The sequence below is a fragment of the Mauremys mutica genome, chromosome 6 (genome assembly GCF_020497125.1).
Source record: "Mauremys mutica isolate MM-2020 ecotype Southern chromosome 6, ASM2049712v1, whole genome shotgun sequence".
NCBI classification, from domain to species: Eukaryota; Metazoa; Chordata; order Testudines; family Geoemydidae; genus Mauremys; species Mauremys mutica.
The window spans coordinates 81,575,359-81,600,395 of NC_059077.1; the positions used below are offsets into that span (position 1 = coordinate 81,575,359).

At 40.8% G+C, this 25,037-nt stretch overlaps 1 long non-coding RNA gene across 1 annotated transcript in view; it reads right to left on the reverse strand.

Annotated features, from left to right (window-relative positions):
• Nucleotides 1–993: 993 nt before the first annotated feature.
• Nucleotides 994–25,037, reverse strand: part of LOC123372315 — a 48,886-nt gene continuing 24,842 nt past the window's right edge. The window contains exons 3-4 of the long non-coding RNA XR_006580207.1: nt 2,231–2,282; nt 994–1,114 (exon numbers count right to left, since the gene is read on the reverse strand). This is a non-coding gene — a long non-coding RNA (uncharacterized LOC123372315). The remainder of the gene's footprint in view (nt 1,115–2,230; nt 2,283–25,037) is intronic.

The window sequence follows — 25,037 nt, forward strand, 5'->3', positions numbered from 1 at the left end:
ACTTTCCACTGGTGTGACCATGCTCCAGGATATGTACTTGTGGAACTAGACTCTGTACTAAACCTGGTCCCACGTCTCTGAAGAAGTCATTCTGGATTACATTTACAAATGTGCATTTGTAAAATTGTCTCAAGGGTATTTATCCAAGATGTTGGTTTCAGGTGATGTTAGAGATCATATTGGTTCCATGAACATTTGTTGTCATATATTTCTCATGTACTCGTATAGTAATAATCAAATCACTTCTTCAATGTTATCAATTGCGGTAGCTAAATTCATTAAAAAAAGCATCAGAAAAGATTGTTCCTAACATACATAATGCAGCACTTAGAGGCTACTCGTTTATGGCCCTAGGATATATTTAAATAGATTCATGATAACATGAAAGCTAACGTGTAAATGTTTATGCAGGTGTATGTATACGTTTGTGTATAATATTTGTTTATATGGTTTCTGGTTTTAGATTTAATCTGCTAAAATTCAGGATAACTATATGGAAGCAAAATATTGAGACTAGATTTTTAAAAAAACCTGTAAATACCAAATACCAGAAATTTAACATTTTGGCCATGTTGAAAATTGTTTGCAGGAATAGTGGACCCTAAAGTTCTCCTAAATTCTCACTTATCCCAGAAGGGTGAAACGTAAGAGGGAAGGCAGTCTATTTAAAGGAAAACAATATTTTAAGCACTGATAACAATTTTGACTTGAAGTATATTCCTTGACCAAGGTTTTCAAAAATAGATGTCTATACTTATGCTCTTAAATTCATATTTAGGCACCTAAATAAAGTAGCCTGATTTTTCAAATATTCTGAACTCCTTGAAGCTCCTATTAATTTCAGTGTGAGTTGTTGGTAGTCAGAAAATAAGCCCACATACTGGATTCCAGTCACCAATGTATTGAGAATAATCAGAATAATATATAGTTTAAAGCAGTGGTCTCAAACTTTGACCCGTGGCCCACTTGCTGATGGTCCATATAGATCTTGATGCTGGATCTCCTCTTTGCTTCCATTTGCTAAATCTCATCAGAAGCTAAAAATACATGAAATGTTCCTGATATTACATTTCCATGTAAGCACTTGCTGTAGTTGCTCCAGAGATGTTGATTGCTAATGAAAGAGAAAATGGTACAGTCAGTAGTGAATGGTAGAGGAGGTGGTCCCTGGAACACTATATTAAGATAGGTTCCACACCAGGGCTCGGCAACCTTTGGCATGTGGCCAGGTCAGTTTGTTTACCTGCCGCGTCCGCAGGTTTGGCCGATGGTGGCTCCCACTGGCAGTGCTTTGCTGCTCCAGGCCAATGCGCACTGCAGCAAGCGGTGCGGGCTGAGGAATGTGCTGGCCACCGCTTTCTGCAGTCCCCATTGGCCTGGAGCAGCGAACCACGGCCAGTGGGAGCCACAATTGGCCGAACCTGCGGATGCGGCAGGTAAACAAACTGGCCTGGCCTGCCAGGGTGCTTACCCTGGTGGGCCATGTGCTGATCCCTGTTCCACACCATGAAATGTTTGAGAGAATCAACTAAACACGGAGCCATACATAAATTCTGGTGAAAGGAAAATTAAGGGCTCCACATTCCTCTATATATCCTAGGCAGAAGGCAGTCTGTACCCATGGGAGGGAGATGGAGTTCCATCTCTGTGGCTTGCCCCTCTTTTACCCTAACCCCTTCATAGGAGCTCTATGGAGTTCTAGCTTCAAAAACCTGGAGGTTGCAGGCTGGGCAACTTGGCTGGATTTCTCTAGCTTCTTTGTTTTCCCAGACTGTGGAGCGATGTTAATAAAGTCGAAATGCTCCCTCTTCTTTGCTGTGGAATGTCCTTTTAGGGATTGCAGGACCAGCTATTCTGGTGAAGCCTCTGGCAGCATGGCTTCTCCAGGAGTTTTACTTATAAAGTTGGGCAGGAACCAATGGGTCTGGACTGCAGTGTGGAGGCAAACAATATCCATGCTAATACTCCTTGACTCCTATGGATCCTGGGAGATCCACAAGTTAAGGAGCAGGGTTGGGGCAAAGAAGTTATTACCATATTAGTGCATACAAGGTCCTGAGTGCTTTCTCCACAGTTCCAAGATAATCCTCAGTCAGCTTCCTCTAAACTAAACGTTTCTACTCTGTGAGCAAATCCTTTCTTGAACCCTGTCAGGGTCTGATTTAAACAAGGGGCATTTGGCATTAGCAATTGTGGGACATCTTATAACATTTCCCTTTTGGAGACAAACCTATTGAGAGCTGCAGGTGCTCCTCACATCCCAGGATCAGGACCAAACCTACCTAAATATAAAATGGATAAATTACAAGATGCCAAAACATGTTTGCAAGCAGAGCCTTAAACCAACATGGAATAAGCACTAGAGCTTTTACCTGTTAATATTAGTAAAGGTTATTACACCAAACAAATTTATCTTTGCTATAAAGGATTGTACCTCACAGTAGGGTAGTTATCACCAAAAATATGAATCTTCTGATTGCAAATGTTACCTTTCTTTATCCTGTAGTGTGGTTGTTGAACAATCTTAACCAGGTAGGAAATATGCCATGGAGGACAATGATGTAAATTAAAATAACCTGACAGAAAACATGTAAAATGAAAACAACTGCAGAATTGACATCTAAAAGGAAACAGACCTCTCTTTGTATTGTTCTTGCCACACATAGTATTCAACATATAAAGATATAATTACTACTTGAAGTTATAAGGATCTTATATGCACTGAGTATGTTCAATGCAAAACTAAAGAACATTACAGGCTAGGGTTATGTTATTACAGGTCTCCAGTTCCATTTCCCAGATGCACACGTTGCAATGTAAAATCAGAATAATGCTAAAACTTTCAGTTTCAGGGTTTTTGGCCACAACTCGTGCAAGGATGGTGCATAGCTACCCCACTCCAGTACAAGCATAGGAGAAATTGTGACTCTGTTTGCCACAACCCCTACTTGGTATAACATTCCTCCCCCTCTTTGTGCCAGTTCACCATGGGGGGATGAGGCAGTGGAACCAGGCTCAGTCTACTTCCTTCTCCTCTCAGCCAGGATCCTGTTCTCCCCCCATGCCTGAAGTGTGGAGAGAGGTGCTCCCAGATGATGTAAAAGGCAGGGAGAAGGCAGCCCAGAGCCTAGCTCCACCACACCAACTCTCACTACCTCTGCTTGAGCTTGCTCACTAAAGATAGCAGTGTTGCCACTGGGGCATGGGTGGTGGCTTGGGTTAGCCACTGAACTCAGACCCAGGATAGGGGAAATTAGACCCAGGTGGCTACCCTTAGCTGCTGCCCATGCTGCAGTGTCCACACTATTGGTTTTAGTACTCTGACTTGAGCAGAGCTAGCATGTGTCTGTCTACGCTGCAAGCCTTGCAGCCAGAGGTGAAAGTAAGCTGGTATGCCCCAGTACGGCGTACTGGCAAGGGGTGGCCTGGATTCCCCAGGCAGCAATTTAAAGGGTCTGGGCCTCCCAACAGCAGCTGGAGCCCCAGGCCTTTTAAACTGCTACCAGAGCCCTGCTGCCGGAGCTCTGGAGTAGTGGTGGGGTTCTGGGGGTTATTTAAAGGACTGGGGCTCCCGCTGCTTCTACTGCCCTGGGCCCTTTAAATAGCTGCAGGAGCCCCACCGCCGCTACCCTAGGGCTCCAGGGGCTATTTAAAGGGCTGGGTCAGTAGAAGCAGGGGAGTCCTGGTCCCTTTAAATAGCCCTCGGAGCCCTGCTGCCAGAGCCCAGGAGTAGCAGCAGCAGCCAGGGGCTCTGACAGCGGTTTAAAGGGCCCAGGGCAGTAGCGGTGACTGGGCCCTTTAAACTGCTGCTGGAGCCCCCGGCTGCTGCTGCTACCCCGGCGGGGGGAGGGGAAAGCACTTATCGGTACAGGGCGGGCCGGGGCTGGCTCTGAACCCCCCCATCCCCGCCCCTTCTGCCCGAGGCCCCGCCCCTTCCAGGGGCCAGAGCTGGCCCCAACCCAGCTGCATACCGGTAAGTCCCTATTTCTACTTTCACCCCTGCTCGCAGCTCAGGTAGACATATCCACAATAGCATCAACTTCATAATCCGCTTCAACAATGGGACCCTACAAACAACAATATACAGAAACCCATGGCTTACCATACCTATCTTCAGAGATCCAGTAACCACCCCAAACACACCAAGAAATCAGTATCTACAGCCATCCACTCGGATACCATAGAATATGCTCTGAGGAGAAAGTCTGGGATATACGCCTTAACACACTGAAAACCGCCTTCACCAAACAAGGACACTCTACCAAAAAAGACCGCCTCTTATACTTCCTGTTCTGCCCTTCTGCTTCTTGCACGGTGGGTGAGCTTAGCCTGGCTTCACCCTCCGGGAGTGGAGAGTGGTTCCTCCCTGTCAGCATTGGAGGAAGGCCACTCCAACTCACTACAGTAAATATCCAAATGAAATTTTTTGACCTGATCTGATTTTTTTTTTCAGATTATCAGTCTGTGAAAACTTTGAAGATTTCAACTTTTTGTCCAAGTTCAGGACATGAAAAAAGTTCAGAATCTCGCACAGAGCAGGGAAAATGTTTCCTGCACCCAGTTCTTCTTGTTAGTTCCTATACAGTCTATACATTAGCAAGCAGTACACAGAAGACAAGCCTTTCAATGGGAATAAAGCCAATAAGATACCTGTGTAGCAATGCTTTGTTAACATGTGTGCTGAGCAATTCTTGGGGAAGGATTTTCTCTTTTTCTTGATCATTGATTCCAACTGTGTATTTTTTTTTTAAATGTAATTCAAAGTCAGTACCATGAAGTAGTTGTGCCCTGTCCTCCTGTCTCTTCTTTGTAACCCTGTCCTTGATTCTATTTTTTTGTTTGTTCCCAGAAAAATGTGGACTCTTACCTCATATATTACTGCAATTATAACTGCCTCCTGGTTCAGAAGAGTTCCTTCTCAGTTCAATAGGGCAGCAATTATTCCTTTGCTAAAAATTCTTCCCTTTATACATGAAGTCTATTAATCATTGGCCTCTGTCTAATCTCCCCTTCTTGGCAAAAGTGTGTTAAAAGATCATGGCTGAAGAGCTGTAATTTTATTTTTCAAAAATAAAACCTCTTGTGTGAGAAATTTCAGTCAAGCCTTAGGCTGAGTCACAATCCTTAAGATGGCAGTGGTTGAATCTTGACTGGGATCTATTTTAGTTTGGATAGAGTGGATGGTGCTTTTGACTGGGTGTGTGTGGGAGTGGTTACTCTAACCCACCTACAACTTTAAGTAGTCTCTGGCACTGCATCATCCTTGCTTTTCATCCTATTAATTAAATCTCATTTCATGGGCTCTGGATTCTTTTAGGGTGGAGGAGGAAGGATGGAAAGAAAATATTTTTCTCCATGTGGCCTCTCCAACTAGAGCAGGGTATTGGGGTTCTTGCAGGTTAGCCTAACCCACTCAGGAGCATACATTAGGGTTCAGGCAGCAAAGCTTTGGCATTAGTTTCATAAAGTTGCATCTATTCCTTCTTTACTCTCTTCACCCCAATCTCAGAGATGATCACTTCTCACTGCCTTGGTGTGATAGGGTGTATTACTCATTTGGGTCCTGTGAGAACCCTGGATGGCTGAGGCTTGAAAACACCAGAGTGGCTCCAGCCCAACCCTCTCTATCTATCTTGGCTCTTCAGGGGTATAGAAACAAACAAGGAAGGGTGTGGAAGCACATGTAGCTGGTCTCAATAATCTATTATCCTCAGCTGTTGGGTGTAAAAGGAAAAGGGAGCAAGAAGTGGTAAGCTGGTACCCCAGGCTCAAGGTAAGGTTCTTTAATTCCAGAAGGGGAGAAATTTTCTTTTGAGAGCTGTGGATAAACCCATCAGAGGGCAGGGTAGTTATTGGAACTGTTAATGCATTGTGGGAAGGAGAAGGACGTGTGTGCATGCCTGCTTTTATACCTTCCGAGGAGAAAGACTTTATTTGATTATTGGGTGTGGGCTATTCACACTATTGGGGTAGGATGTTCCCCAATATGACACAAGATAATGTTGACTGGAACAGCTTGGGCTAATGGAAGAAACCTATCTGCACCACTTCCAGACTAAGACCTATGTCCTTGGAGCCCATCCCAACAAATATAGAATATTTCCATTCACTAGTGAACACAAAAATCCATGGACATGACTGTAGTTCAATGTTTCCCCCAGAATGTCCAGAAGTGGACACATCACTCTGGCCAGCCACTTTAAATGGTCCTGTGAAAAGGGCAGAGGCTTCCTTAAGGTGGTGTGTGTAGAGAAAGTTGGACATTCAAGTCTGAAAATGGGGGTGTGAAGTACTGGGAGAAGGGAAGAGAGCTGTCTTGAAGCATAGGGAAGGAATTGTGGAGTTCCAAATATGAACAACTCCTCTGGCAGACAAAGGAATTTTAGTGGGGCCAAGGATTTAGCCACTGGTCTTTCGTAGCCAAGCCCATTCAGGGCTTTGAAACTAATCTGAGAGATTAACCTTTACTGTGATTCGCTTTGTGGCAGTTACATTGAAGTTTGAAATTCAGTGGTGTCAGGGTATCTTCAAAGGAGGGACCCGACGGTGGAATTTACAACTAATGCTTGAGGCAAGTTAATCTCAATTCTTACCTCTTTTAGGACACAGCAAGAGGAGTTGAGAAATGGCCTTGGCTGCATGCTGTAGGAAATAAACTGGCTAGATCTGATTCTCTTTTAAAGTAAACTGATTTAATCTATATATGTAAGAAGGGAGAGAGATTGATCCTCTTCACTATACTCCTACATTTATATAATGAACCAGAAGCTACAGCAGTGGTCCCCAAACTTTTGAGGGTTGTACCCCCTCTACCCCATCTGTGCACTGCCCTCTCCCACTCTTGGAGCTGGGAGCAGGGCCATAGCTTTGGGGCGGGGTGGGGGGAGAGCTGCAGACAGAGGTAAGGGGGTCAAGGCTGGGACCACAGCTGGGGCTGGGAGTGGTTGTGGAGCTGCAGCTGGGCTGCATTGGGGGCCAGCAGCTGGAACCATGGCCAAGTGCAGCTCCACTCCTGGCCCCGCCCCCAGCCTTGGCCCCAGGCGGGGAACAGAGCCACAGCCAAGGCTGGGGCCGGGGCCGGGAGCAGAGCCACAGAGAGGCTGGGGATGCGGCCAGGTGTGAGGTTGGCGATGCAGCTGCTGGTGGGAGCAGAGCTGGGGTGGGGAGGTATTGGGTGGTGCTCCCTTCCCACCCCCGTGGGGGCTGTCCTGGTCCCCACTGTGCCCCTGAAGGTTCCTCAGCATCCCTTTAGGGGGGCATGCCTCACAGTTTGGGGATCACTGTGCTACAGGAGTTGGCATTTCAGAAATATGTATAATGGTAATAATAATGAAAATGCTGCTACACTTATCTCTTCTACTTGTTAAAACATGTTATCTGCAGTGTCAAAATAATTGTACATCATAATTCTTCACACCTAACAACCAAAACCTACCACTTTCTAGCTGGTTTTAATGAGTCTAAAGTGAAGACAGAAACTCTTTGCTTATTTATCAAGTTCTGTCAGTAAGTTTCTGGGCATCAAGGGATATGCACTCATCTTTCATGTGACTCTCTAGCTGAAAAGATAATAGAAGGATTTTCATTTAATTGTGTTTTACATCCACAATCCAGAAGGACCTTACAGCTTAATGCTAGGGTTCATAAATTCTGATTAAAGTTAATACTGAGACCCCAGATGCCCATGCTAAAAATAATAATGGAGATAACTTTTTGATAATTCTCTTAAGCGGAAGGAGTATCAGCCTTCAAGAGCCAGTTTAGAACAAAATCAATATCACAAAAGGCATTAGACCTGGTTGTTACTATTTTAATCAAAGGAATAACTTTTAGATTTTGCATTTAGATTCTCCAGATTTTGGTAATGTAACAAGTTATCTCTTAACTTTCAGCTCTTATAACTGTTCATAACCAACTACTATGGTTACCTCATTAGTCAGGGACAGTATAATGAATGCTTCTGGTCTCTAGAAGGAATGTTGAAATGTGTTGTTTGTTTGTTTGTTTTTAATCAATATCTTCAGGGACTTTGAAAATGTTTCCAAGAGTCTTTGCTAAAAGTTATAAGAGGAATTTCTGAAGTTAAAATATCCTGTCAAGAACAATTTACTATTAAAATTCTACTTAGCAAGATAGTTTAAAATGTTTCCAACAAAATGTTTTTCTATTGGAAATTGTCAATTAATCAAAATTGAAATGTTCCACAGTAAAGTGTTGATTTCAACATTTTGTTGAGGAAAAACTTGAAATGAAGCATTTTGCTGACATGTTTTGACCTTACTGGAACAGAATTTTTCATTTTGAAATGGCTGTGAAATTTTATTATATTTTATATTATACCAATTACTCTACCGATTACGAATTAGAATACCAAGTACCAATTATGAAATTAATTACCAGTTAGAATACCAATTTTAATGATTATTATTACAAACGACTGGCTAGAGTACCAATGCCCTAGATAACAGAATGTATTTGCTTCTCTGACCAGCCTGGTTGTCAGACAGATACAGTAAAAGTCAATATACACATAAGGTACATAAAGCTATCAAGCGGGGGAGAAGACAGCATGGCATCTACACCCCAGCAGGAGATAGAAACTTTATCTGGGCTATAAAGACTGGGGGTCTGTGCCTCAAATGATAAGTAATATAATATTGTATACAGTTGATTTAATGATAGACTTTTCTAACACAATTGATGCCTTTTCTGTAAGCTGATGACACTAGTGATTATTATCATTGTGAAAAATGTGTTTACACTATATGAAGAAATAGGGATACTTAATGATATTATGCTTTAAAGTCTGTGACCAAACACAGAGAGAAACAGGTTCCCTCACAGACAGGAGGAAAGGCAGTTACCTACCTGTCTCCAATGAAGTTAAGCAAGGTGTGATGAAAATCAATGGAAACTCCATTTACATACAAATCAGCAGGGGGATGGGAAGTCCCCAGGAAGGAAAGGACAGAATGAGGTCATCCTGAGTCTGGGGCCAAAACAGTAGTTTTGGGAAAATATAAGGAAAGAAGAGACGCTTTCATGGTATCCATCACTGGACAGACACAGTGGACTAGAGTTCTTGCAAGCTGGGAAAGATGGATACTTCAATCAAAGTCTCTGGGAATGGAAGGTTGGTAAGGAACCTACAATGAACAAAAACTGTGCTTGTTAAATTAGGTCTTAGCCATTGGCAAGTATATTTTACCTTTGACATCCAGCCGACGAAGTGGGTATTCACCCACGAAAGCTCATGCTCCAACACGTCTGTTAGTCTATAAGGTGCCACAGGACTCTTTGCTGCTTTTACCTTTGTTGGTAACTCTTTCTAACTTTTTAATCCATATTTTTATTTTTATTTTATAAATTAAATTAATATTTACTTACAGGGCACATACTTTGTTGCTTCTGCAGGGCAAGCTCAGTGTACACACCAGGGGCCCCTTGATTTTTTTTCCCCCTTGCCCCGCACTCCCACAAGCTCCTTATATGGCACCCTCCCATCTCCGTCTATTCAGAGACTCCCTGCACCCCCTAACACCCTCCCTTGGATGCAGTATTGAAAAGTTATCCTGTTACTTCGGAACAAACAAAGAAATGCCATCAAGTTGAGGGTAGGACCTTGCTTTGCTTGGCTAACTAATTATTGCAACCCCTGCCCCTCAAAACTAAGTAGTAAAAGGGAATAATAAATAGATATGACCAGTGAGGGGGGAAAATAATCTGTTTAGAATAAGGTACAATCAACCCCATCTGTGTAATCTGAAAACTAATGTCAATGTCCACTTTCTAACTGAAGTCACTGGCTGAATCTGATTTGCCCTCTGCACTGTTGTTTTGCCAGGATTCTCACTGAAACAAGACAGCTATATCTCATTGAGATTTTCTTGGCTGATTGTTATACGTGAATAATAAAGAAAAGGAAGACTTTCTTCCTCTCAGTTTTCCTATTCACTATTGATTTTGCAGAATTCAGAATATGCTGAGAGTTGTCACCGAAATTCCACCTAAGGAGGTTAACCCAGATCGAATGGCGTACCCAAAAATGTGAGCTAAAGATATTAGGTATTTTCTTTAATAAAAGAAGAATCTGAAATCTATTCCTACCTGAAAGTTATAAAGTGATCTATGTGAAAGGAGTCTCAGTTCAATTACTAATGGAAATGTGTCCCCAACACACAAGTCATCCCCACAAGTTGTACTAATTTGTTGCACTTTTAACATAGGCCAAGAATTGAATGGGGATGAAATTTAAACCATTATTTTAGTCATGGAAGTAGTTCTTTTAGGTCTGAGCTGAGGTAATGTGGCTAAACTTGGTTGGTGTCTATTTTGTGAATTGGTACAGGAATTCAATCTTTCACATTTCAGGGGTACACAATATTCACTTGAACCAATTTTTAAGCAGAAAAAAAGTAAGTTTCTAACCGTTTGAGAGGGAATTTGTAATTTGGCTGCTTAGCTCTTGTATTGGACCCCAAATCACCCAACTATTTCTGTATTGAGGAATTGGAGGCTCTAACTATGTCAAGGTTGGGGGAAAAAAGGCATGGGGTGCATTTAAAACTGACTTTATTATAACCAGTGAACTGTGAACTAGTTAAAACCTTCCTAGATTCAGAAGCACCGTACTTGTGTTGGGGTTTAACTGACCCCATGTTTATACAATGAAAATAGATCGCCACAGCAACAATATAAAATGCACAAAAACAGCAAAGTGTCAGTAAATGGTCTACTACTGTGAAGAAATGGAGCAAATAGGTGACATGTTCTGAACGTACTAAGTTTTTACACTTCACACATTTTTGATGGTTTTTTTTTCCTGTCTTGTTCTCTGGAGCAGATGTAACATCTTTCCTGTTTCTTAGGCTTTGGATAAGTACCCAGCACACTAGTTGCTGCTTCCCTAGAAGCCTGAGACAAGGCTGCAATATTTCTTTTCTGTGCCAGTGGTTTCACCATTTCTGTACCTAGGTCCCTGAGAAACACCTGTCTCTTACGCAAAGATTTATTATGCCTTGTACAGTTCAACAAAAGCCAAACAGTGTATGACTTCAGACATGCAATGTGCATGTTCAATGCAACAGTGAGTCTTTGCCACAGCAACAGCATCTGTCAAAAATGCATTTGTCAGTTTTGTGTTGTCCAGAATCTCTTCCTACCAAGTGTAGGCTTCCCAGCAAATCAGTTTGACAGTGTTATCTACAAGGACACTGAATTTGCTGGACAATTGTGATGATACATGAGGCAAATGTTATTTGGGGTCTCAAAGGACCCTCCCCCTCTCCCAGGCCTATTTTGTGCATTTTTTTAAAAACAAAATCCACTGAAACTATGATGCTAGAAACAATGCTGAAAGATTAATATAATCATATATTTGTCTCAAAATAAAAACAATCTGATGCTGGAATACCTGCATAATTGTTTTGGGGTCTAACTGACCCCATTACCTTTAGAGTGACTTTTTTTTTTTTTTGCTATACAAAAGCCACAAGTAGTATGATAAAACAATGTGGAAAGAATGACCTTGTCCTAGTCTGCGAATACTTAATGTATGAAGAGGCGTGTATTTGGCATGAAAATTTTTGACATTTTTGTGTGCATTGGGGTGAGTTAGATCCCAAAACATTACGAGAATTAGGAAACAGTGATTGTATCCTGGCCATACAAGTCACAAGTTGTAGGAAAAGTTTGGATTTTTATGTATACTTTGAGTTTTTAAAATATTTTTTTAAGGAAAAATGCACAAGGGAATGGGAAACAGTAGCACAGATTCATTACCACTATTATTCTCTTTATTGGATCGCTGTACAATATAGCTGTAATACAAAAGATTACTCATGTCATATATGGTTGAAATTGTAATGATGACTCACATATACAAATATAACTTTAAAAAGTTTACCCTTAGCACAAGAAATGGTTGAGTTAGATATAGTATGTTAGGATAACCTCTTTTGAACTACAACTGCAAGCGGCTTTTAGGATTGTGTTCTGAACCATTAGGCAGAAACAGCTGGATTTGTTTCAGGCTTGGCAAATCTATTTCAAACAGAGATAAGGGGCTAATATAAATCTGAGTGGCCGTTGGAACTACAACAGACAGTTTGACCTGAATTTTAATTTTAATTGACATTGGATGCTTATGTCAAAGTTTTGATAAGCTTCCTTAGTTTTATAGGCAATCCTGTGTAAAGAAAACTCTGAATTTTGCAGATAGTCATTTCAGGGTAAGGTACTGACTATTTGTGAACCCGATTTTTATTTTAACATTTACACATTAAATCTAGCCTGGACTTGGCAATAAATGCATCAGAACAAGCAGAAAGGTTAGAAACTGTAGGATTGTCTGATATGTTCTTAAGGCAGCTATTATTTTTGGTTAACACAGGGTGCGAATGTATGTATGTGATGGATATGGGGAGAGGAGGAGAGAGAGTATGTGTGTGTGATGGGAGGCAGGAAAGCATAAAAAGTCTGTGTGTGAGAGAGAGAGAGAACATGACTGGATTGGATGGAGATAGAGAGATCCTGAACTGAACTCTCTTTGAATGCATTCATAGTTTAAGACTGGGATTTTTCAAAAGTGCTTGGTATTGGCCTAACTCTGCACTCACTGGAGTCAACAGTAAAACTCACACTTTCTTCATGGGGAGCAGAGTTAGAGCAATGCTGGGTGCTTTTGAAAATACCATTTTAAATGTTCCAAAAGTACCCCCCCACCCCCTTTCTTCATGTCAATCAGGAACCTTAAATCTGTTATGTTTCCACATGAATATATATTCATACATGAGGGAGATAGCTTAGACTTTCCTTTGCTTGTGCCATAGCAACAGACCCTCTTTAATATCACACATTTTCCTGGAGAATACTATTACACCCATAAGGATCAGAATCTGCAGTAGACCATGCTCCCGTTTGCTGTAAAGAATCTAAAGGAACTTCAATTTTCTCTAGTTTGCACTTCAGTTGGTTGAGAGTCAGATTCCTTTCTGTTTTTACAAAATTATTTACCAAGTTCTTTTTAAACTAGATTTAAAATGAATTGTTTAGGCAAAGTTCAACTGGTATTAAGACTATAGAGTTAATAACTTTGGTGCATAGTATAAGGTTACATCACGTAACAATAGTTTCTTCAGTTATTTGTAGGATTTTTTCCCCTGGTAGTTTAGTCTATTTCCAATCATATTGAGTATTACTGATAGTGAGGTCTTGAGTCAGCTACTTAATAGTACTTATCTGAAAGAAAGAATTTTTGATGACCTCTTATGCTTAAATGCATGAAAAACGCTGTTCAGAAACTCTACAATTCTTTCCTTTAATTACACTAATATTCTTGTTTCTTTGTCAGTTCCCATGCATGACTCATCTGCCCAGCACTTCAACATTTCTGGGAGATTGGATGAATAATATGGATGTCTTCATGAGACCAGGGTGAATTACTGGAACAAGTACAATATATAGTTTATAAGAAAACTTTCTACTTCTCTAGTGTTCTTCACTAGAGGACTTACTAAGGAAGGGCAAACAAGACAGATCAAATTAGATTGCTGTCATAAATATAAAGGGAAGGGTAACAACCTTCCTGTATACAGTACTATAAAATCCCTCCTGGCCAGAGGCACAAAATCCTTTTACCTGTAAAGGGTTAAGAAGCTCAGGTAACCTAGCTGGCACCTGACCAAAAGGACCAATAAGGGGGTAGAGGGGAGGCTTTGTTTTGTCTGTTCTGTGTGCTTGCCGGAGACAGATCAAGAAAGCAAGCAATCCAACTCAATTAGAATTAGTAAGTACTAGCGAAGAAATGCATTAGCTTACTTTTATTTTGGCTTGTGATTTCCTTTGTCTAAGAGCGGGGGTTATACCTGGTTTTGTAACTTTAAGGTTTTGCGTAGAGGGGAGATCCTCTGTGTTTTTGAGTCTTTTGTTATCTGTAAAGTACTTACCATCCCGATTTTACAGAGCTAATTCTTTTACCTTTTCTTTAATTAAAATTATTCTTTTAAGAACCTGATAGATTTTTCATTGTTTTAAGATCCAAGGGTTTGGGTCTGTGTTCACCTGTACCAATTGGTGTGGATAGTATTCTCAAGCCTGCCCAGGAAAAGGGGTGTAGGGACTTGGGGGGATATTTGGGGAAGGTAGGGCTCCAAGTGGCCCTCCTTAAATGTTTGTTTAAATCACTTGGTGGTGGCAGCATTACCTAATCCAAGGTACAAGGAAGGATTTGTGGCTTGGGGAGTTTTTAACCTAAGCTGGTAGAAATAAGTTTAGGGGGTCTTCATGTGAGTTCAGAGTGGGGAGGGAACCCTGACAATTGCCAAGATTAAAAACAAATGAATCACTTGTATGAATAAGAATGGCATCTGCAGTTATGCTCATTAGGGTAAAATAGGAACTATCCATTCTTTTACCATTGATTTGTTACTATGGGGTGGAAATAATTTCTCTCTCATTTATAACTTTGCAAAATTAGTTGCAATGTTGGTGTTTTTACATTCCTATAACTATCTGGCACTGGCTGTGGATGCAGACAGGATACTGGACTAAATGAATGAGGAAAACATTCTTAGGCCAAGACTTTCATAAATGGGTGCCCAAAGTTAAGCTTAAATCCATGTTTAGATACCTAAATGAATGGCCTGATTTTCAAAGGTATTGAATATCCTGCAACTCTCTCAGACTTCATGTTTCAGTTGGAATTGCTGGACGATCAGCACTCTAGAAAATCAGGCTACATCTTTAGGTATGTAAACATACATTCAGGTAGCAAATGGGAAAGAACTGGAGCTTTCTTAGTTTTGGATAAGCCTATGAATTTTTAGATGCAAATTCCAAATGAACCTGCAATCCACTCTTTAGAAGCTTGCCCATCTCCAGAAAGCCTCTTAGGGTGGGGTGGCTATGAATGAAAAGAGAAGAGTTAGAGAGAATGCTGGCTCATTAATATACAAAGAGAGTAGACAAAGTATCTGGTGAGACTAAAATATCTGAGCTACAGAATTGCTCTTTTAAAATCTGTTTTAACGAGGAATAAAGGAGAAGTGTGTGGCTGATTAGGAAGCAATGAAGACCTTGTCAATGTATTGATAAAATGCTGGTAAGGGAATACTTGTAAAAATTACATTTATATAAATCAGCAGGACTGAAATGATGTATGTCCTAGGGAGGGAGTTAGGTAATGATCTTACTGAGCCACTGGCAATTATTTTTGAAAAGTCATGGAGATTGGAGAGGTATCAAAGGTCTGGAAAAACAGCACATATAGTATTGATCTTTAAGGGGGGAAAAAAGGTGCTCCTGGCAGTTATCAACTGACAAATCTAACTTCTGTGCCTAGTAACATTCAACAAATAATAAAGGATAACAGATTCATTAACAATAAAGAGCATTGATTTTTTTGAAGATCAAATTAAGCCAGATAAACTTGATTTTTTAAAAATCAAATTGTAGAAATAGTGGATGAGATAAATGAAGTAAATGTAAGATGTTTAACTTTAGTAAAGCATTTGATTCAATGTCTGTCTTATTTGAATCATTAATTCCAATTGGCTTGGAAAGGAGCACTGTCATATGGACTGAAAATCAGTGGAAGAACTGCAGAAAAAGCAAGATGTATACTGAACATGGCTAGAAGTATATATGTCTGGTACTGTGCTGCAGAGATTGGTGTTAAGTGTGGTTTTAGTCAACATACCATATCTTGTGGGAAGGGGTGGGTAAAGAACACACTAAATATGCTCATGACACTAAACTGACAGGTGTGACTCAGCAGCATAAATCTAACAAGTCCCCATAAGTTTGTAACAAAGATTTCACAACCTGGGGTTCACCCCACCCTCAGCATCTAGAACCCTGCCTTCTTACAGCCAATCTCTTGTAACTCTTCCCCTGAGCAAGCAGAAGGGATATTGAAACTGGAGATAACCCTTGTGCACTGGGGACATGGCAGTACCCCTGCACCCTATCATAGTTGCATCTTTGAAGACAGGAAAATAATTGAAAGAGGCCAACCCTCTGTTTTGCTGGCCTAAGGAATGAGTTGAGGGACTATGGTTTGGTCAATGGCAGCCTTTTCATTCGCTCAGATAGGTGTTGTATCAGGCCCTTGATAATGGTGGTCATCTTGATTTTAAGGATGATGTCAACAATCATAATTTGTATTAATGGGTCTTCATGTGACTCCATAGACAAATTCAGGAAGAACTAGGTTTACTGCTCTGGCCACAGAGCCATTTGCCTATTTGTGTTGATTGAGCTGCACGTTGTTTTTATGCCTGGCACTGTGCTTCCAGCTATACTATGTGATTCTTCTCAAAGTCGTGGTGCTGACCCTTATGGCATTGTAGCATGGAATCACTCAAAGTCTGAGTCCCAAATGTTCATTTTGTGCTGATTTTGTTTGAGTGTCTTAAAGTGTTTCATCTGCCCTCCATGCTTACGATTACTGAGCTTAATACAGAATATAAGACTTGTCTTGATAGATGAGTCTCAGTCATTTGAATTACATGGCCAGTCCATCTGAGCTGGGCGTAGATCAAATGAGCCTCAAAGCTGACCAAATTAGCTTCACCAGGACTTGAGTGCTGATAATCCTGTTCTACCATCTGATGCCCAGCAATTGTCATAGGTGTCATGAATGGAAATAGTCAAGCACATCAGGCCTTTAGCTGCATCCTGGACTATGTAGTTTTTATAAATGGTTCTATCGCATTTGGGCCTTTTCTACACTGGCTAGCCAAATAACATATGAAACCATTTAAACTATCTAACCATGTTTAAGCACTGTTAATTAACCTGACTTCCGTATCAGTTAGGTAAAGTCAAGGAGAGATTAGAGATCAGTGATGGGCTGAGATGTATGCTTTGAATGAGCACCCAAAAGTTTGCATGGTTATTCAGTGTTATATGAACATCCCAAGTCTTTGGAATATCAAAACTGGGTTAGAATATATGTGAAGAAAGAGGAAGTGGGAAAATGATGTGGCAATACAAAGTCCTAGAACTCTTCTGCACCCAAAGATTTTTTCTTTCATGTTTGGAGGTGAATATTTGGATTGGTTCTTGTTATCTCACTTACTTGAATTAGAGATATGTGCAAGAAACAAAACTGGGTGGGACATAGATTTCCTGTTCTGTGAAAATTTTTGATTTCTCAAAAACTTTTCTTATTCTCTATTGGGCTAAAACTGACAACTTCCACTTTTTTTGGATGTGGGGAGAGAGAGACTGCTTTTCCCTCACAAAAGCCAGCCAATAGTCTGATGATTAGGACACTTCCCGGAGGGGTGAGATCCAGGTTCAAGTTCCTGTTCTGCCTGGTTTGGACCATGGACTTGAACCTGGGTCTCCCACATCTCAGATGAAGGCCCTAACTACCGCACTGTTGGCTATTCCAGGGTAGGTCTTTCTCAATGTCTTTTGCTGACATTTTTCCACTTTCTATAGATAATTAAGTATTGTGTGGGAAAGAGACAGACTGACTCTATAGCTCAGTAGCTAGGTCACTCACACAGGAGGTAGGAAACTCAGGTCCAAGTCCTTGCTCCAATTCACAATTATGCGTATAAAGTTGAACATTTCCCACAGGAGAGGCTGAGAGGAATGCACACTGTCTGGTTTTGTGGTGGGGGTCATGAGTAAGCCTTCCTCTCACTGTGCAACACACATATAGGTTGTTCAGACTTGCAGCTCTTGAGCTTTAAGTGCATGGCTGCTTCCAATGTGCTGCCAATGAGGAATATGGCACCCCAAAAGAATAAGGAATGGTTGCTGTAACATCTCGCACTTTCACCAGCTCTCCACTGGGGTGGGGGTCGAGGACCTACTGTGCTGGTAGATTTGCCCACCTTAGGGAAATCCTGAAATTGATGTTTAAGCCAGCCTTACAGTCCCTTTGTGCCTCATCAAAGTGGAGCAAAGGGTACAGGATCTAGCCTTTCATTATGGATCTCTTCTCCTAACTTTTATGATTTGGTAATATCAGGAAGTTTTGTTAATCAAAGGAAAGAAAGACAAAGCCAAGGTAGAGAAGCAAAGAAGTGAAGAGCAACATAAAAGAAAAAGTCTCAAGGTAGGTAGAAAAGAAGCTGATTAGGGAAATGAGCCTGGAAAATAAAGCCAGCAAGAAACATAAATGACAGAGAGAACACAAGGAAAAAAAGTGGATTCTTAAAAAGGAACTGAGGACAAAGATCATGGGAAAAGAAGAAAAGATTAAACAACTGCTGAGGAATAAAATTAGAAATAATAGCAGACTCAAATGAATTTAATGTTCCAGACACAAGTATACATGTGCTTAAATAAAAAAAAAAGGAAAGACATTCTACAAAATAACGAAAATCTTTTGAAGAAGCTAAATTGTTCAGAGTTTTTAACTAGAAAATTATAAGCAATAAATTCTACCTATCAATGAGTTTAACAAACAGAGTCAGAGCACACATAGTTACAAAATCATATTTGGTAACATACATGTTATTGTATTTCATATACATGCAAGCAAGAAGAACTCATTTCAAAATGCATGCAGTCCCAGAGAGATGTTTGAGTTTTTTATATCCAAGGGCAGAGTCTATCTACATAACCCAAATATATCCCAAACAATTTGCTGTGTACAGTATTAAATTGTTTAAAACTTATTGTGTGTGTATATGTGTGTATGTATATTGAATATAATATATAAAAAATAGTTTTTTGTCTGGTGAAAAAAAATTCCCTGGAACCTACCCCCCCTCCATTTACATTAATTCTTATGGGGAAATTGGATTCGCTTAACATGGTTTTGCTTAAAGTCGCATTTTTCAGGAATATAACTACAGTGTTAAGCGAGGAGTTACTGTATTCTTATAGCTGTTATCAGTTCACAGGTGTCTAAAAAGAATGCTTCATGACTGGTTAATTAAAACTTCATGCTACCTATGCATTCTCTTTAACTACATGTTGCCTTTGTGTTAACTAGACAACTAACCGACCCACTGTAGCAGTTCTTTGTTAGGTGTAATAAATCAGCAACTATTGAAAAGTGCTGCCAAGTTCATGGCAGAAACTGTAAATTATTCAAGTCTTCCCAATAGCAGCTTAAAATGAGAATATCCTAATAACCCAGAGATCAATCATCATGTAGAAAAACTGCCTCACTCTGCCAAAGGAAATTAGGTGAGACAAAGTCTCACAGCCTTGTCAAATGCCTTTCTCAAAGGCAATACCAGAGAAGAGAATTTACATAGAAACTCCTACATGCAGGGCACTGTGTTTGTGTCTGCTTTTTTTAATGGAACCTATCAGTTTATCACCTTGTCTTTCTATCCAGCATAGTAAATTACCCTAAATAACATTGTCAGAACACTTAGTGTTTGATACTGACTGCAATAATCTTTTGCTCAATATCAAATTAATATCAAAAAGTGCTATCATTTTGGTGGATGTATCTGGGTCAGTTCCTAGTTTAAAAATATCCTGTGCTAGTTCCCAATCTTACTATGTTCACTGCATGGGGATTACACTCATTCAGGTGAAAGCTGGGGGAACAAAAAAAACCCCAAACCAAACAAAAAAGCCCAGTATGGAATAGTGTCTGTTTTTGTGTGAATGTGTTTTTTTTCTTTAAAACAAAACAAACTTTATGAAAAGAAATTTTTGCACAGTAACAGACAATTGAGAAACCATCAAAAACAAAGGAAAAACAGCTTACCTCATACTTAAACTTTCCCCAAGAGTGCAATGAATGATATCTATGCTCAAGTCAAGCCCAAAGAGGTATCAGCAGTGGTTTTCTCACCTTAGCACTTGGTGGACCATTTTTTAAGAGATTTTTCCCATAGTCCCACCCACTTCCAAATTCAAACCCATCATTTGTTTGCTTTCAAAATGTTTCACTCTTTGCAGCGCCAGAAAGGACTTCACAGACCACTGAAGGTCAACAGATCATAGATTGACAAACACTGTTCTAGGGAAAGCAGTGACCACACCATAGAAATCTCTCTCTCTCTCTTTCTCTCTCACCTATGGCATCCACAGAGCAACATCCTATAGAGGCAAATGTAGGTGCATAATCTATTTGTGGATATCATCCGTTTCACCTTTGAATCTATAGTTGGGGCACTGGGTTATGATGTGTTAGATGGTCTGGATGTTCTCACCAGTGTCACACAAAGGGGGAATCTTTGATTTTTTCCACTTTTGTATCAAGTCGCTTAATCTTCCACGGTTTGTTCAAACATGGTTCAGTGTGATCCAAAGTCTGTATGGTAGGTTGAAACTGCGAGGGCAGCTTGTTGGATCAATGATAATGTGCTTGTTTGGAATGGTAGATGAAGTCCAGACACTTTGCCATTCCCTGGATGGATCCAAAGACATGAGGTGATCGCATGTAGTCCATGGTGGTTTTCGTGATTTCAGGCATTGTTGGGGTATGTTGCCCATAGGCTGCCAGATGGGAAGTTCTGGATAGTCATTCGTGAGTTTAAGTTCTTGTGCTTGACAGATAGCAAACATTGAACCTCCAGCTAATACAGAGAGCCATGGTAGAGGCATTGATTTTGAAGTTGTTGTGATGATTTGTATGGTCTTATTCAGTTGCCTATCCACAAGTTGGATATGGAAACTTCTTGTCCATACCAGTGTACAACGGTACACCAGGGTCAAGGACTAGGTCTGTAGCAGCAGGGCATTTGATCCCTCAGCTAACTTTTGGATAAGTTGATGTGAGTCTTTGCTTTACTGAATACTTTCTTGCGATGGTCATGAAAGGTAAGTGTGTGGTCAAGAATGACATCAAGATATGTTGGCTTGGGGGATGCAAAGTTTCATTAAAAAACTCAATGGTTAAAGTGTTTTGTGCAATTTTGTTGTCAAGGTGGAAAGTAGAGACTACCAGTTTGCTTGGATTTGGTCTCAGCTGCTACATTAGGAAGTACTCTTCCACGATCTTAAGGTGAGATGTAAGGGTTCCTTTGAGAAGTTTAAAGCTATGGGCCTGAGTTGACAGTGCCAAATCATCAGCATATGCAAACTTCGTTTCAGACATATTGCTCATTTATACATTAAAGTGTGTTGGAGTGAGTACAGATCCTTGTGGCAGTCCATTATTCAAAGTGCGTGGTTTGTTCGTTTGATCTCCAAGGTGTGCGTGCATCCTTTGGTAACTAAGCATGGTGTTTAGTAGCCAGAGAATCTGCATGAAAGGGATCACTTTGGCCAATATCAGTAGCAGTCCATCCTTCATACCACTGGCAAATTGATTAAAGTGGTACTGGTCTTGAGTTTTTGTTTGAATCTTGTCTAGATGTTTGTAGTTAGGGATAGGACTTGGTCACAACAACAACTTCTGTGAGGTCGGAAACCAGTTTTCTCTTTGGGTAAACTGAAATCCACAGTGGGCCTCATTCAGTTCAGAAACATATGTTCCATCACCTTGCAGGCAGTGCTGAAGAGGGAGATTGGCCTAGAACTAGAAGGGTCATCTGCAGGTTTTCGAGGCTTTAGGAGTGCAATGACATAGGCTTCCCTCCACATGCTGGGGGTTTCATTGGTCTCCAGAATGTTTTAAAAAAAGAAAATTAGACCAAACTGTCATTTTGCCTTGAACTTCCTCAGAATCTTTCAGAGGTCACTCAGAAATTAACTCAAGTAAAAAATATGTGAACATTCTGGATATTTAAAATAGTCAAGATAAGTGCTGTCTGATTCTAGTGAGGTAGATCCATATTTGCCTGATGACAATACCCACAGGTCCAATAGGTAGGTCTTATTTGACAGATCCCATAAAACGGTTGACAAAGACATCATAGTACATGTTGGTGTTTATATGAACAATTTTCCTGTGACAAATTCATTTTGACAAGGCATTAAATTTTGAAATCCAGGTGTCAGGAAAGTTCTTTACTCTATTGTGAAATGAGAAATGGGTTTTGGTGACTGGCCCATTGTGCTAAAATTATTTTGGACAGGAGTTTTGCTTTTTAGGGAAGGATACATTATGAAGTCATGTAAGTGGGCTGTCCATTTGATTTGCACAGGAATCTGAATGAACCAAACTATCTCAGTATTCAGATAAACCTGAATATCTCAATAATTGATTTTTTTTATCAGACTTTTTCTCAGGGAGCTTTTGATTCTGAAATACCAGGATCTGATGGTTTTGTGGTAGAGCTACTATCTAGGACCAGAAGCACGATAAGATTTCAGATCTAGTGTTGTTTCAGCTCCAGGGGAGAGAGCACACATGCAAATAAATACAAATATTCAAATATGTACCTTCATTTAAAAATATTAAAGGTCTGATATCTCATTAGGAGTTTGTATTAAATGTATTGTCAAATGCATGCAGTATGAAGATACACATTCTCAATAATGTAACACGATTCAGAAAGAATATCATTCTGGGAAGTGGTACAAACTGTCCGAATGAACAACATCCTGAGCATGTGACCTAGCCAGAGGCAACTCCAGAATTTCAATGAATGGTGTCTCTGAAGTCTGGCAAGGAGCCAGATGTCTTTTATGAAACTGTATCTTCCAGATTTTGTCATCTGCATCTCTAGATGACCAGCCATAGCATCTTAGTAGAGACGTGAAGAATGTTCCTAGTAATTCATAAATACACTAACATTTAAAATAATGTATCTACCCTAAACCTGTAATAATAGTACTTTACACTTCTTTAGTACTTTTTATTTGATGATCTCAAAGCACTTCAAAAACATTTAGCCTGTAAGACAGGTAAATATTGTCAACCTCATTTTACAGATGGGAGAGGAGTAGGGTTACTACCATTGGAAATACAAAAAACCCAGTGCCCCCCGATCCAAGACAAGCCCACTGCAGCTCCCAGTTAACTTTGCAGCTCCCGCCCTTCAATGGCCACTTACAGTGACTCAAACCCTCTCTTGCGCACACACATGTGGTGTGCTTGCATGTTGGTGGGCAGACAGCTGCTGTATTTTCAACAGGTTTGATCCGTTATCACTTAAACTGTGGAAGTGGGAACACTGCAGCATCTTTAGCTGAACACAGAAACTTTTAACATTAGATATACCACTATATTGTTATAATAATGCAAGTTTTTAGACCGACATAACCCCCCCCCCAGCAGATTAAATTCTTTTTCTGACAACTGGCAAATCCATAAAAAACCTGTCCAGGCCGGTCAATACCAGCTGGGTGGTAACCCTAGGGAGGATGGGGGAAGATAGATTAGGGCCCAAGCTTCCAAACTCAACAATTAGGCATATAAATTCATGTATCTCATACATCCTACATTGCTTAGCACCTCTGAAAATCAGACACTCATTAAGCGGCCTATATATGGATTTAGATGCTAAGGTCCCATAATGAGGTTACATTAAAAAGTTTTACTAATTTGGTTAAAGTTTTATTAGTTGATGGTAATAAAAATAATGATTATAAAATACTTTGAAAGATAGAAAGCACTACATAACTACTTATTATTTATTAAGACTGGTTGTTTGTCATGGTAAAAATCATTTTAGTTAAAAACTATGCGTGCTGCAATTTATTTCTCATTAGAAAAGTGTTAAATAACTGTCATTAATCGTTCCAAGGAATATAGGCTAGGACCTTCTCCCAACTTGCAATGTATATGCAATAAAGAGGCACAACTGAAGGAGAGTTAAAGATAGTAAACTTTCAACCTTCACTTAAAATGTCATTGTTTTGTGGTTTCATGTTAGACCCTTAAAGCCTTATTAATGAAGTTATTTTATATAGTTTTAAAATATACTATTAGGGAAATTCAGCTAGAGGACAAGACCAGTCTTGGCCTTTTTATAAAGATTATTTTTTACTTAAATTACTTCCATATTTGTGATTATATAAAACTTTCCCCATTAGTTGCTATTTGCAGACAGATGTTCTTCTCTTACCAATGATGGTGTTAGTGGATCTAGGTTCAAAGGAAAAGCAAATTTAGCTTCCCATGTCTACTGAACTTCAAAGCAAGTCTCAGCCAGTCCCCTTCTGTGGACCTTCATCTAATCTATAGCTTTGAGTGTGCATTGAAGGTGAAGGCTCTACACACACTATTCTATCTCTGGACAAAGCGCAGTACTTGCAGAACAACTTGCAAAGCTTTTAAATGGACAGGGAGGGACTAGCAACTTTTGGCTGATGTCTATGGTACTCTATAAGGGTGGCAAGAAAGAGCCACTTCCAGCCTCCTTCAGAGGGAAAGAAGAAGAGCTGCTATCACTGATCTCCTGCGATTTCCAAGCAGCCATCCTCAGAGTTCATGAAGAATGTGCAAGATGCTAGTTTGGATCCCAGAACCCCCATTCTTTAACACTGGATGTTGGGGATCTGGAGAAATCCTTTTTTCTTCTTGTGGTAGGGTGGACTAGGTCCGGACACCTCCTGCTAGAGGCCTCATGGCCCTGCATCACCCTGTCCCAGAATAGAGCAGTGAGAAGTCCTCCAGGCATCCTAGAGTGGCTGCAGAAGAGTGGCCAATCAGTGAGGCTGCTGAGGTGACCAATCTGGGGCCAGAAGGGCCTTATATAAGACAAGCAGCAGAGCAGAGAAGGTCAGTGGCTGGGTGGAGCTCAAGGAGTGAAGACTGGGTGACTGGCTGAAAGAGCAGCAGTACTGCGAGCAGCTCACTGTGACGAGCTCACTGCAGATAGGACTGAAGCCCAGGAAAGGCTGCTGAAGACTAGGTGCCAGGCTGGTGGAAAGAGCAGCAGGACCAGCGGAAGGTCAGTGCAGGCAGGCTGAAGCCCAGGGGGACTGAGCACAGAACCTGGCCAGGCCAGCGAGGGTACTGAGATGGGCCCTGATGGTCTGGTAGAAGACTGAGCCCAGTGAGGCCTGCTGAAACACCCCCAGCTGCGGGTACCGAGATGGGCCCCAGCTGGGTGGTTGAAGAAGGCAGTGCCTCTAGGAAGAAGCCTAAGAGCTATGGACCCGTACAAGGGCCATGATAAAAACTTGGGATTGTATACCCCGGAAGTGGGGACAGCATGTGCAGCTCGGTTGGAGGGTTGAGCTGCGGCAGTCCAGCTGAGAGAACCAATGGCTGGGGG